Below are 15,248 nucleotides of genomic sequence, written 5' to 3'. Positions count from 1 at the left end.
AGAATTCACACTTGTTTTCCATACGCACGTTGTTCTCGGTCAGATTGTGAGAGGTGTGGGCATTACCCTCATGACTCTGGACATCCAGGCAGCCCCTCATTTCTTTCACAGGCCCGTGCAATGTGTGTGTGTGTCTTGTTGCATCAGACTCCTGTGCTTCTCCACAGAAGGCCACAGTCGTTTAGGCCCAGTGTGCAGCCCCTGGTCATGCTCCTTATTGACCATGACATGTTGAATAGCCATTTATACTGAGATCAGGTTAAGTGCTTTGACTTTGGAGAGAGAGGGAGCGTGGCAGAATCCTGGCATAAGACCAAGTGGGAATTTCAGACTTTTTTTCTTGTTGAGTACTTATTCATCAAGGCTCTTTTTAGAAGGTGACTCAAAAATGTATTGTATGGCATGCAGCAAATTCCTGGCAGGCAGTTGAAACTGACTCAGTTGCTGGCAAATTCTTTTGCTTTTGAAGACTACTCAGAGTCTGCCTTGGTCAGCAGCAGTCAAAAAGTACATACTGGCTGTGATACCATGGCAAGAAGTCGCACTGAAAAGCAGTAAACCAGTCTAGACATGTGCAAAAAAGTTATACGTTCTTTCCAAACAGTGGCAAGCCTTGGAGATGTTTGTTTGGTTTTTTCTTTAGGGAAGCAGAACAGTGTTGAGTTGTGCTAGTGGTAACTAGGCTGCAGTCACCGAGTGGCAAGCTTTCTTGGCTTGTTGAGCTAGCTGCTTGGGGACCTGCCATTTTTTATCACAAGAATGAGCTTCAGTGCAAGAAATGTCAAGTCAAAACATCACTGTATGTTGTTCGGGAATCTGGGTGCATGCTTCTTTGCATCTGTCAGAGCTGTTAGCAGTGCAGCCTCCCAGTTTCATGTCCATATTTGTGCATGCTATATCAAGCATAGTTTCCATTGCCTTCAATGAGACAAGCTCCTTCCTCCTCCTCTGTCTTTCAGAAGAGACGCATGATAAAATTGCATGTTGTAACCAAGAAATGGAAACTAGATTACTTGAATATACATTATTTTCTTCATCTAAAGATTTATTTTACCATATGTCCACATGTATTAGTACCTGTAACTTCCCCAGTTTGCTGTCTTGGGTATAATTAACACTTCTACCACCAGAGTGTCTGGATATAAGGCCAGTGAATATCAAAACATCAGTTCTGTCCAAAATGTTCCAGTTTTCATCCCTTGAATCATCAGCATGTGACCTGTTCTGTGCCAATATTAATAACCATTGCTCATGGCTTTCAAACAACTCAAACTATTTAAAAATTAATTCTGTTTACAGTACCTTTTAGAGGAAGTATTTTGTAAAAGTGAATAACTCAAACTGACTAGTGGCTACCCACAAAATATGACTATCCAGTAACAAAATGAATCATTTAGAACTAGTTGGCAAGGAATGGACATATTGTTAGAGAAAATATCAAGCGGAGATCAGATCCAGCAACTGAGAGTCCTGGGTTCTCTTTCCACTGTACCATACATTTCCCATGCTGCTCTGACATAGGCAGGCCTAACTGCAGTGGTGTAAGCAGCTACTAGCCTCAGTCATCCCAGATCACACCCTTTACTTTTTTACACTGGGCTGTAAGCTGTGCAGCTGAAGTGAAGTGCCCTGTTCAGCTCTCACTCCTAGAAACACTTGCAGTCATGAGTTGGAGCCCACAGGCATGCTAGTTTATGCTTTGCCTTTGATTTTCCCCTCTGTAAAATGGAGACGGCCACCAATTGATGCATGGCAAGCTTGTCTGAAGTCCCTGGTACGGGCCAAGGGCTAGTATTCAGTCTTCACTGGCAGTGATGCCACTGCCATTGCTGAAGAGAAACAACACAAAATGGAAAAGCAATACTAATGCTGGCAGCCCTGTAACCTGAAATATGTAATGCAGTCCTGGACAGAACAAGTGCAACATCTGGCAGAGCAAAAAGTTAGGTTCTGCTAAATCCTTGGGTGCCACTTGTTCCATTTTGTATTTGCCATTGTTTCTACAGACTCTAAGCAGCCCCAAAACAGTCACAAACAGAAGTAAATCTTTCTTCTTCTGAGGCCTCTCTCTAGAAGAAATAGCTTGACAGGTTTATAAGGGAAGGGAAGTTGCACATTACTTAGTGTGGCAAAGTTTTTGGAGTGCCAAATAGAAGACGTGACTTTGGGCTGTAGGTCCAGCAACAATAATGTGTTTGATCATTCTCATGCCAGGCAGGACTGTCTGCTGCAGCCTGCGTTGCGCAGGTACACCAGAACCTTTGCTATCTCTTGCTCTTGCACTTTCATGATTCCCCTGCTGACAGATGGGACACAAGGGCTGTGAGGCATAAAGCAGCTGTCAAAGACGGCACTGAGGAGTAAACACCTAGGTGATATTCACTTGCATAGGACTTTGAATACTCAGCTAGGATGTGCTTTTTAAGCTAGTCTCTGTATTGAGTGCAGAGGTGATATGGACAGTGAATCCCCAGTGTATCAGACTCACTTGCATGGCTAAGCCTACAATTACAGAATCACACAATGGTTAGGGTGAGAAGGGACCTCTGGAGATCATCTAGTCCAAACCTCATGTTCAAAGCAGGCTCAACTAGAACAGATTGCTCAGGACCACACTCGGCTGGGTTTGAATATCTCCAAGGATGGAGACTCACAACCTCTCTGGGCAACCTGCTCCAGTCCTGAATCACCCTTGCAGTAAACGAAAGGGTTTTCTGATGTTTAAATGGAATTTCTTGTATTTCAATTTGTGCCCATTGCCTCTTGTCCTTCCACTGGATACCACTGAGAAGAGTCTGGCTCTATTTTCTTTACACCCACCATACCAGGTATTCATAGCTATTATTAAGAATTCCCTCTGATCCTTCTCTTCCCAAGCGTAAATAATGCCAGCCCTCAGCCTCTCCTGCCATGTCAGATGCTCCAATCCATTTGTCATTTTTGGGGCCCTTCACTGGACTGGCTCCAGTATGTTCATGTCTCTCTTGTACTGAGGAGCCCAGCACTGGACCCAGCACTCCAGATGTGGCCTCACCAGGGCTGAGTGGAGGGGAGGAATCACCTCCTTTGACCTACTGGCCACACTCTTCCTTATGCAGCCACAGACCCTGTTGGCTGCCTTTGCTGCAAAAACACATTGCTGGCTCATGTTCAACTTGTTGTCCACCAGGACACCCAGGTCTGCTATCTGATGTCTAGTTCCACATTAATGGCTAGTTCAAGCTGTAGCTTTCTTCAGCTTCCTAGATTTAACGGCTTGAATTTCTCTATAATACATAGATGAACATGCCTGGTCTGTTGAATAGCAGGGACTGTTTCTGCATCAATGCTATTTCATTATCCAGTAGCACTGAGAGGTCTGAAAAGCCCTCCAGGCTGTTGACAAGTTTAGCAGACTGGATGCATGCTTAACTGCCTAGAGCAAACACAAGCAGCAGCAAGTTACTGTGTTTTCTGTTGAACCAGGGTAATACCAAACCTCTTGCTATGCCGTAAGCTTTAATGGCATCCTAACAACTGCAGAATAGCTTGAATTGAGGGAGGAGCTGCTTTTCCTAGTAACCCGGTTGTTGTCCTTCTTGTGGACCAAACAATGACATGTTCTCTGCATACACATTTGGGTCACCTCTCAGGCCTACATTTCGTAGCCCTACAGCAGAAAGGAAAATTCACCCTTTCCCTAGTAACGGAGTGAAATCCTTCTACAAAAACACAACTGCATTCTCCAAAGAGCAACAACAGTGGATGCAGTGGGTTAACACTCCGAAAACAGGCAATAGCCCTAACCAACACTCTGTGTCATCACATAACCTAGATTTCAGTTGAGAATTTGGGTGTTGTTTTAGATAACAACATACAACATGTGTTCATCATTAATCTTCCTGAACATTTGTTTGGCCAGAAACTGTCTCTGATCAAGCCACTTATGTAAACAGGTCTATGCTTCAGACAGAAGTGGTAAGATGTTATTCCAAGTACTTGCATTATAGGGAATCCCTCCTTAACTCTAACAAGATACATTTAATGACAGCCTTGGTATTGGTGGCTGTACTCCAAAGACTTTTATGTTCAGTTTAAATTTCAAAATTAAATAAAAATTTATCTTGCATCAAAGGGGAAAAATATTACGTCTAAAAAATCTACCATTTGTCCCTACTCTATTTGAGGTTTCAATATCAAACACTTTTGCATCTGGCTTGCAAAGAACGGAAAAGCTTTTTCTTCTTTCATTACCAAATGGCAGATGCTGCATTCATTGCAGCTGAACACCCTGGAGAGGTTTCCATTCATCATTTAATTTTTTACAGGTATAGGATCATATACAAAAATGAAAGAAAAAAATGAGAAAAATAAGCTTTGTTTATTTAAGGAAAATAAATGCTGCATTGTATTTGTCTCAGCTAGTTCGGGCACAATTGGTGTATTTCATTTATGTTTGAAAATGTAGTCACATAAACTAACAAAAATTTTACTTGTAGAATATTGGTGGAGTAAATTAAAACATGCAGTTTCCTACAGGCTCTTGCTCCCCATAGTTGGTCTCTTCATGCCTTTTTGTTTCAGAACAAAACAAGAAGGAGGCAGCTTCAGTCCTGCCAGTCCAGGGGCAGTGCGTGAGTGGGGAGCAAGGCTCTCCCGGCGCTGTGAGCGCTGCAGCTACTTACTGGCTGTAAACCTTACCCAAACTTCTTTGTCTCCATTTCTTCATTTGTAAAATGTAAAATATATCTAAGAACTAGCCAAGAGCCATATACTTACTCACTGCTGGGGAAATTATCTCTTCACAATCAAAAAGAGTTAATGCTTTGATTGCTTGAAGGTTAATCCAAGGCTTTAAACTGTCTGATAAGAATCATGTCCAGATACAAGGAGCCCCAAGTTTGCAATAAACACAGCCATTAGAAATATTTATCATTGAGTTAGAGCATTGCAGAGGATTCGTCTCCACTGCGCCAATTCCAGAACACAGTATCTTAATTGCATTACGTATTTTGGATATTGTCCTGAAATGCTTCCGAAGATTGTAGAGATACAGAACTCTTGAGATACGGTTTTGTTTTGTTTTTTTCTAAATCTGGAATTCAGCTTACCCATGACAATTGTTTTAAGAATTTCTTGCAAAGCCCTGCATTCGGTAGCTGGGAAAATGGTACAGAAAAGACTGTGTTGATAGACATACAGAGTAATAAGGAAAGGAGAGAAGCTAGAAGGAAGAGAGTAAGGGAAAAAAAGACAACTGCACTGGCTTTTAATATTTCAAATGCCTGGAGGGGTGAGAAGAAAATAGAGTTACTTTTGTAGGTGGAAAGAGAATTTTGTAGCTTTAGAAAGGTGACAGCTGCTATAAATGACATGGCAGGTGCTGCTGCTTCTTCTCCCTCCTCTTGGCAGAAATGTTCCCCTCAGCAAATGTGCTGCCATTCAGCTGCATTTTAATGGTTTTAATGCATTTTCAGGCCAGATCTGCAGAGCTTGCAGCCAGAGAATCAGAAATGCTGACAAACAAAATGAGCTGAAGTCAGGCATCCCCTTCCAATTCCAATGTATTAATGCCAGTCCTTTTCCATTTGGACTTCTGTCCTGATATACTGAACTGAACAGTTATAAGTCTTCAATATACTGGTTTTTTTCTTCTGCCAAGTATCACTCTGCAGCCCCTTCACTTACGCAGTTTGGCCTGCCACACTGCTGTCATGACAAAGTTTCATTTAGAGATATTATCCCATTAGTATCTACAAGTGACTGAGATCCATAGAAGTCTAGATTGGTTGTCAGAATTGTCGGAAATTACAAAAATCCATCTTAGCCTGTTACATAAACTTGTTTTGAAAGCAAAAAGAAATTAGAAGCAGATAGGTTGGCTGGTATAAAAGAGATAGGTTAAAACAATTGTGATAGCAAGTATTTACAGCTATTGAAGTCATGCAATGATTACGACAATGAGAAAAATGGGAGGAAATTTTTGTAGCTGAAGTCACCAAAATGTGTCTTAAGTAATGTTAATGGAATGTGGTTGTCAGCTTTCATGTTTATCTGAGGGTCACTGAACAGAGGCAGAGGAAAACTGACTGGGAAGAGCTACTGTCATCATGTATCTCAAAGGGATCTGTCATTACACGAACATGCTTCCAATGGGAGCCTGCTCTGGTGCTAAATCTGGATTTTGGCTGGAGTTACTCAGTGAGAAAGACTCACCTGGGAGCCCTCATTTCCTGAGCCACAGCTCTGGAGCACACTCACTATCTGTAGCTTCGGGGACAAGAATGGTAAAGGTGCCAACAAGTAAGGTCTTGAGCAATTTTTTTCTAAAATAGAGCTCAGCATCCGGACAGCTTCAAGGCTCCCTCTTACAATCTGAAAACTCGGTCTTCAAGGATTCAGTATTCCTGGACTTCAAATATATGTAGAAGTTTAAGAAGGCAAACAGAGCCAAACACCTCCAAGTCTGCAGTCAAGATAATTTTGTTTTGATACTGCCAAAATGTAACATTTAGATTGCGGGGGTTTTTATACTTTCTCTTCCAAAACCAACTTCAGATTTCCTATTTTTCGTTCTGAGGTGGAATTATTTCCTTTCTGTTCTTCATTCCATCACTCTCCAACTTCCATCCTAAGGAAAATCATGACTGTGAAAAGCTCCATAGTTCAGCAACATGGGAAGGGCGGAATTGTCACGAAAGGCCCAGTAAACTGTTGTAGAAATGGGCTGAACAAATCTGATTACTTGGAAATAGGATCTTAGCCATGAACAAACTTCTCTGTAATGGAAGGAGAAATAAGCTGGGCAATGGCCAGTTACTTTAAATATTCTTGGTTTTCTCTTAAGTATGATACATTTTCTTCATGTTCTGCTCTGTAATGGATAAAATTTAAACTACCATTATCTTCATACCACGCCTACATCTGGAGGATTGTGTAACTCTGCCGGTTGCTCTGGATGTTACTGTGTCAATAAGTGGAGATCTACAACAGGTTTATTGAATTTCTGTTAGTTTCTGTCTAATTTATGAGGGAACCAAAAGAGTTATATAATTTTAGAAGGGGATTGGATGGTGTATTTACCCAAAGTAGTACTGACTGTCATGCAAAAAACTGAAGCGGTGTCAAATACAGACAGAGCAGACTGGGCCTGAAACTGTTTACAAACGATTGCAACTCAGGTGGAGTTTTGAAGTGGTCAGTGCTCAAAGTAGTCTTGGTATGAGAGACACAGTGTGGGAAAGGAATTAGTTTTCTCTTTCATAATGGGAGTTGTCTGAATTTATTTCACATCTATTCTGTACACAGTACCGGCAGTAAAAATATAAAAACACTTGATGCTGTATTTCTAAGGACCTAAACCACTGCCCATTTCTGGGTATCTTTTGAGCATTCAAGTTGCCTGAAATCTGACTATGCATCCAGCTTTTGCAAATGGGCCTGTCTCTCCAATGGGCCTCTCTCTCTTAGTGATCCAGACCAAAATCCTGACTCCAGCTGTCCCTGTTTTGAGGACATTTCCATGATAATATCTGAATTTTGCTGCATGATCTTGCCCACAGAGGCAGCCAGCCATGTCTGTCTACTGCTTGTAGTAGGCACTTTTTCAGTTTCCAGGAGCTGTGCCTGTGCTCAGAGGGAGAAGCCAGACTGTTCTCAAACTATGTTCAGGGTCACGCTGAGGAAACACCCTCTTGGAAGCTGCCTGGCTCTTTGTTCCTTCCATCAGTCTAAAATAAATGTCATTGAAAGTGTCTCATTCCTCTTTGTGTACACAAAGACCATGGGAACACTTACAAGTCAATCTCTTTCAGATACCGCATACAAAATCAGAGGAAATAACAATGTTTGGGTCTTTCAAGAAAATCCAAAGTGTCCAGATTTCTTTGGCAGACATTCCCACTTTGTTTTTCCAGGCTGAGAAGCATGGAAGTACCCTTTCCACCTCTTTCCACCTCCCTGTCACTCACAAGTTCAAGGCTGATGATGCTTGGACTCGGAGATAAAATTTAGAAGTGAATGGAAAAACACGTCCAGCTGACCCAAAGGGGAACTGCATCCTCTGTCTGCTACTGTCTTCCTCCACATGTTTTACCTTCTTTCTGCAGGTTAAGTGACTCACTACATTCTTCTGCCATTTACTTATCTTCTGTTTTCTCTGTGTGCACAGCAAATCTCTGATGCTCGTGGGACTGTTCCAAGTTCAATAAAATTTCATTTTCTGAAGGTTATAAGATTCCTCAAACTCCAGTTGAGATCTGGAGCCAGAGGGGGGTCCAGTTTGCATAAAATCAAAGGACTGCCACAGGCAAGTGACACATATAGCTCATTAATAAAGTTCTCAAGCTGAAAGTGTTATTTTCTATGTGGGAAAAGTCAGCTTAACTGACTATAAACTGTAGCTGAAATTTTAGCTGGAATTATGCACACAGTCCTGGCTGGCGTAAGCAGAAAATATTTGCACAGACATCCATTGTCTTGACCCACAGACAAAGTTCAAACAAACACTGATGGGAAAATTAAATTAGGAGTACAGGATATTGTCCTTCATTCTCTGCATTCAGGCTACTCAGATGGCAGAATCTGAAATTTATATGGCATTTTAATTGGTCATAAACAAAATGATTCCAAGGTTGGATCTGAACAGATTTCATACATGAATATTTAATATTCATAACGTTTGCCAGGACGACTCCGAATGTTGAAACTTTGCATTCATCTGCAAAACAAGCAAAGCAACAGAGGTGACCAGTGGAAGCGTATGCAGAGCACCCTATTAACATGCTTCATGTGCTTTTCTGTGTTGTGCTATGGTGATACAGAAAACAGCTGAAGTGTTTACTTTTTCACTAATGCTATGGATGATTCTATTTTTCTCTTTAATTTTTGTATGTGTATTGACATCCATGCATGAAGTTAAATCCAGTATGGCAAAGGAATTTAGCACTATGAAAAAAGTTTTTAGCCTAGTTGGCCAAATGGAAAAGTTGGGGAGAAAAGTTTATTTTGGAAAACCTGAGACAGGAAATAAAATAAAAAATTAGGGTTAATGTAAGCATTTGTTTTGTCCCAGCTATCGGTATTTCATTTAGTGTTTGGTTTAAAACCTTTGTTTGACATTTTTAAATATATATGCATTTCAAATTAAAAAAAAGAAAGAATATAAATATTTATTTTGAAATGTTCAAATGAAACATGCATGAATAGGATGAAACAATGGCAATGCTATTTAGCAGTCTCACAAACAGCTCAAAACTGTGATTTCTTCCTTGCTTTCTTTTCTTTACAGCAAATAATTCTATTCAGTCTCAAAAATAATCCCTAAAGGGATCACAAAAGTATTATCTTATCCTTCATCAGACCACTGTTAACACGTGCCCCTCTCCAAAAATAACCAGAAGGCATAAATCCCCAAGTCCAATCCCTATCCTTCCCCAACAGAACTGGCAGCATCACATTTTTCCAGATCCTTCTTTCCAGCCATACCGAAATGAATAGTAATTCACCTTTCTTGATGTCAATCTTCATCGCAGTTTTATAGAAACCCATGTTGAACATGGAGCAATTACTGAAGACCTAAAGCAAATCCCAATTTAAAATCTTGTCCAGAGTCTTATTCATGCCCCAGTTTCTGTCACATACTACATACCTGTTCTTCACGATTGAAAAGATCAACAGTGAAATGGGAATTATTCATCTCACAGAACCCAGCAACAGAACAAGCTTTTCAGACTTTGTTTACCCAAAGCATAGCGCCAACCATTGCTCTCCTCTCAGTAAAAACCTTACTCGCCCATGCAGAAAGCGTACACCCTTCCTCACAGTAGCTTTCATCCTGCCCTACAGAACTGAGACTCCAATAATAAGCTGACCTCTGCAGCCCCTGCTTTCCTGAACTGCAATTTTAACATTAAGTCTAAATTTCTTCATAAATTCCAAAAAGATCTTCTGTATTAGAACCACTCCTTGTTCTAGGCCTCAATGCCCTGCAAGAAACCACACTAATATTTGAATGTTGCTGCACAGATGCCTAGCTCCAAATTCAGTCCTATTGGTCACCTTATCAAAAACCCGTTCAACTTTTCCTGCCATGGCATTGATCATCCATTACTCACAGGTAGGACCAGCCACAACCTGTTAGGATCCTGCAAGAAACTGAGTATCTAAATTCAGCTCTCTTTACCTTAAACCTAAACACAACTTTAGCCGATATACAACATGAAACCCCACCAACTCAGCCATCCTAAAAATTAAGTTTAGAGAGGAACACACAACTCACTACAAATAATAGCCCACATGCTATTCCCACAGGACTTACTAAGTTCATCTATTAACTTGCTCTTCTAGCCTTCCCTTTCCTGGACCATAACATAAGCATTAATAATAAGGATGTTTTCTAAATACAATACTCATCTGTACTACAGAGTTCATACCACAATGACTGATTTCTCTGATACCAAATTTTGCTCTTCTTCCTTAGCTTCTTAAGGAACTAATGTAAAACCAAGACCTTAACCATCTTTTACCAGACCTGTGATCCTAAGCCACACTATCAGTTAATGCTTTAACATCCTTAGCCCAGTTTGTGTTTTATGTCAGAGGATGAATTATACATTATTCATTGCTAAGAGAACTAGTCCTGAAACTGGAACCTGAGGCTTGGCAGGAGCCAGCAACAGGCACCTCTACTTTCCAAATGGAAACCAGATATCCAAATATGGCCTTCACCTGCAGGTAACCTTACTCACCTTGTCCTAAGCCAATACTATCCAGGTGTTGTTGACCTCTGCAAGCACCAGCCCTCTCCGCAGTCATCCCTTCTCAGAGATCCAACACTTGGTTCAGCTCTCCATGCTTTCTTTCGCAGAAGAAAGGAGTGCTACCCTTAGGATAGGCTTCTGAACAGACTTAACAATGGCCACGAACTTCTGAATTAATGCTAAGCTTAAGTAGCTTCCTGGCATCAGCACTGACTGTGTCTCTAAATTCTGTAGGACTTACCAGTAAATTCAGGTCTTTTTCCTCTTCCACCCCAAACTCTGTCTGCATAACTGCCAGATGCTTTGTCTGTAGTCCTGTCACACCTTAATCATTGACAGTTCATTGCTGCAAAATCACGCCCAAAGGAAGAGTAAAAGACTCGTAGGATTCAGCAAGAAATTTTTGTTTACAGCCTCTGTTTTCTTAAAGCCTGATCCTTCACCCAACCCTAAATTAATAATAGCTTATTGTAATAATAATCCTACCCATCCTCTTTTCAGTGCTATAGCATACAGACTGCACTCTTCCTTGCCAACCTCAGCCCTTCCCCGATGGACAGGATTCATTAATACTCCCAGTTCTCTGTCCTTTTCTTTCTTGCCCCCTAACTCCAACCATTTGCTTCGTTACAGACTTACCAACTCCCAGATCAGAGCCAATCATCCTTTCAGACATCATTATACTCTCCAGGACTCCACATTAAAAGCAGATCTCCAACCTTGGCCTTCCAGAATCCTAATCCTAACCACAACGAAGACAGTCACCTTCATTATAGTTAGTCACTCCTGTTGCTTCTGGGATGCATCATCGGATCTTCACTCCTATAAAAACGTCTGAAATAAGGGCTGCTGCGATACAGTGATAAACACAATTCCACAGATTGCCTTCCTAAATCCAGACCATACATCCAACCTTTATACTGCCTTTAATAATTACACTCTTGCCACCCGTTCCCATCACAACTAGCCAGAAGGCATAAGTGCTTGCTATCACCAGCCCTCATCTTAGACTCACCACATTGACAAGATCCTGCAGTAAATGTATTTGTCCAGCTCGTCCTTTCCTGAACCCTAACCCTAACCACTCCAGAGCATCAACCCTAATCCCAGCCGTAACTGTAACCTTAACTGTAACCAGTCACTTCTCTCTACCACACAACTAATCACCTGGAGACTAATCATCTCTCCACTGCTAGATGCACGATCTCTGAAATGAGGTTTACAGGGTAGCAAAATGCCAATACAGGAAAATTGTCTTCCAGTGATATGTCTCTTTTTTTCAATTGTTGCTTGAAAACACATTTTTAAAGGTACCTATTGCCAGTTTTAACTGTGTTTTTGTTTGGAGCGATGAGTTTTAGTTTTAGCGTAGCTTGTCAGTGCTTTAACAAACCCTGGGCTAACAGACAACCTTTGTTTTGTGGCTTACTAGAGAAAGGAAAAAAATGTGAAGGCTTCTTCAATATAAGGAACGTTATGCAAGGGCAAATACACAATCTCCAGTAAATGTGCAAATGCTTTTCCATATCTAAGCTGTATAGAGCTTTGTTAGATGGGATTTTTATCTTTATCTTTCCTTACATTTGTATGTGTTGGAAGATACTTTAACTTATTCCAAAAGCACTGAACAAATTAATAAAATCATATTCTCTCTTTTTATCTGTAAAATTCTGCTAAGAGCACTCACTCCTCTAATCCAGTGCTGAATAAAAACTTCTGATACACATTAATTTTAATAGGCACTGAAGAAATTGCAAGCCAGTGCCCTATAAATCTAACAGGATGACAAAATAATGTCTCAGAATTAACATAAACACTTCTCTCTATGGATAGATTTCTTCAAGAGCAATTAACTGGAGAAAATATACTCCACAGGTTTTCCTAATCATATTTCTTTTTTGGTAATGTAAGAAGTCATTCCCCAAGGGCAATGCTTTGTTCCCATTCAAGTCAGAGATAAAAATTCTCTTGAGTTTCATGGGAACAAGAGTATTCTAAAAATAAAATTGTTCCTCTGATAACCTCTAGTGTTTTTTTTTTCTCAGAACGCGAACACAACAAAGATGACATTTTCATCAGTTCCATTTCTCTCCTCAGGGTGTAGTTCTGTTCAGTGCGAACACAGCTTGGGGATCTGTGAAGGCACTTTATGTCGTCTCGTGCACCCTCTGGATTGCCCTGAGGCTAAATTGGCCCTTCCTGGTGGTAGTTTACAGCTGCTTCTGGGCAGCAGTATAGCTCAGGAGCCTCCATATAAGTAGGGGAAAAAAGTTTCATAGTCTTATACTGCATCATGATAGGGGCAACTCTTTCTTGGACTCTTGCAATTTCTCATTAGCCCTGGTATGCTGCCATGATCACCACAGAAGAGGCTGTAAGTCTGTTCCTAATCACTGTGAATCCTTCCTGAGGATGGCAAGAAACAGGACTGCCACAGAAAAAAGCAGAACAAAGTACTAAACTTGTATCCCAGCCACACAGCAAAAGTCAAAAAATAATTAAAATCATTCCATAGATACAGCAATAGGACCGCCAAGGCCACTATGCTTGAGACTCCCTAGCAGTGAATTCTACGGCTCTATGCAGAGTCCCACAACAGACTTTGTGACCCAAGCCTTCCAGGAGAGAGGGGGACGTTTAAACTTTCCAGATCTCACTTCAGGTAAAACAATGAGCAATCTGTTTGTGATGAATGCTCCCCGTGTACTGTGCCCTTCTTCTCATCTGCAGTTTACTCTTGCCGTTAAACAAGGCACTGCAGGACATTTCCTAATGTCTTTTGGAGACTTGTTTGTTGTTCTGCATGAATATATAGTACTACTGTTACCTTACTCCACGGAGGCACTTAGCTGGGTAACCATGCTGGGCTCAGCAAACACCATTTGAATTGGTGCTCCACTGTTTGCTTAGTTATGCGAGTGGAGTGAGGGAGAGGACCACACAAACACAACCCATGTTTATCAAAAAGCATTGTCAGCCTTTCCTAGAAGACCTTTGCAAGCACCTCTGCTTAAATAAATGCTGCCCATTGGGTTGCCTGCTCAGACAGAAGCTGAAAGAGAAAGGGGTGTTTGCTTGTATAGGCACTATACTGCTTCATTTTTCTGTATTACTTAAGGTGGATTGTGTTTCATAAGCTGGATTCTTAAATGAAAGTAGTGAATATGTCAGCATCCAGATCACAGCAGATATAACTGTGAGAAAAGGCTGTAGAGAAGGATGCTGAAGACGCTTGAGAGAACTACCATAAGAATATATCGTGTGGGTGCGGTGAGGCAAGTGAGGTGTTGCATTCAGCTTCTGAGCATGTGTGAAGTGAACCAGATGATAAAACCTTGAGCAACTTCAGCCAAAACTGGGTCCTCCTTCAGTAAAAGAGTGCTGTGCTCTCTTGGCAGTCAGACTCCATTCTGAATTGTTATTATTGTCTGTATGGAGAAGTACACGGGGAGACTCCAGAAAGAGAGGGCACCAGAGGAGTGTGCAAGATGGGGAAATGCGGTGCTTTGAGAAGGAGCTTGACATGGGCCATGGGAAGTGAGCAGGAGCCCAGGGCAGGGGCCTGACCAGTGTGAACTGGATGGTGAGTGAGATGGGTGTTTGCAGCTGTATGTTGGCTGCAGACAAAGTAGTGAGGGATACGAAGCTGTCACCTGGGAGGCCAGAGCCTGGGGAGCTGGGACACTCAAAGCAGAGTAGCTTCCCAGGTGGCAAACAGGGGCTGTGATAGACTACAGGAAGAAGTGAAAGTCTAAAGTACTTTTATCCAAGAGAAGGAGGGACAAGCACCACCTCCCCATCTTTTTGCAGAAGTCTCGCCCCTACTAGCTGGGCAAGTTCTGGGAAGAACAAATCCCTCCAGAGCTCAGAACCACCAGCACCCCACTTCCTGCTCACCAGTTTGGGCTCCCAGGGCCTGGAGCATCCCTGTGCAGTAGCCCACAGCCTCCTGTCCTCCCAGAAGCCCCTCTTGTTGGAGACAGAGCTTGGTGAGAGAGCCCCTGTGCTGACCCCACACTCTTGTACCCTTCTTATGTCTTGTGGGCACAGTGGAAGGGCAGAAGAGAACCATCATGGTGGGGACTCGGGTCTTCATGGGAGACAATTTTGGCAAGAATTTCCCCCTGTCTTTACACTGGGGGCACCAGAAGCAAAACAACCCTGCGCAAAGAGCCCGTCACTGCAAGAGAGACACAACCAGTGTGACCAGGCACAGGAAGGGCAAACGGGCATGATTTTAGCCATGATTTTTAGCCATTTCTAAAGTAAACCTCTTGGAGTCCATTTTCAAACATTCTTCAATATGGCCTCTAAATTTGCAGCTACAATTCAGACCATTCATATTCCCATTTAAGTGAAAATTCATGGAATTTTCTATAAAAAAGAAAGAAAGGAAGAAGGAGAATTGTTACCAATGGGAAACATTTTCCTGCATATACAGTAATGGCAGAACGTTTACATTAAGCTGCTGGATTTACTTGAACCAAGTGAAGTCTGAAGACGAAATCA

Source organism: Platalea leucorodia, assembly GCF_965183815.1.
Source record: "Platalea leucorodia genome assembly, chromosome: 2".
NCBI lineage: Eukaryota > Metazoa > Chordata > Aves > Pelecaniformes > Threskiornithidae > Platalea > Platalea leucorodia.
This window is presented reverse-complemented; position numbering follows the sequence as displayed.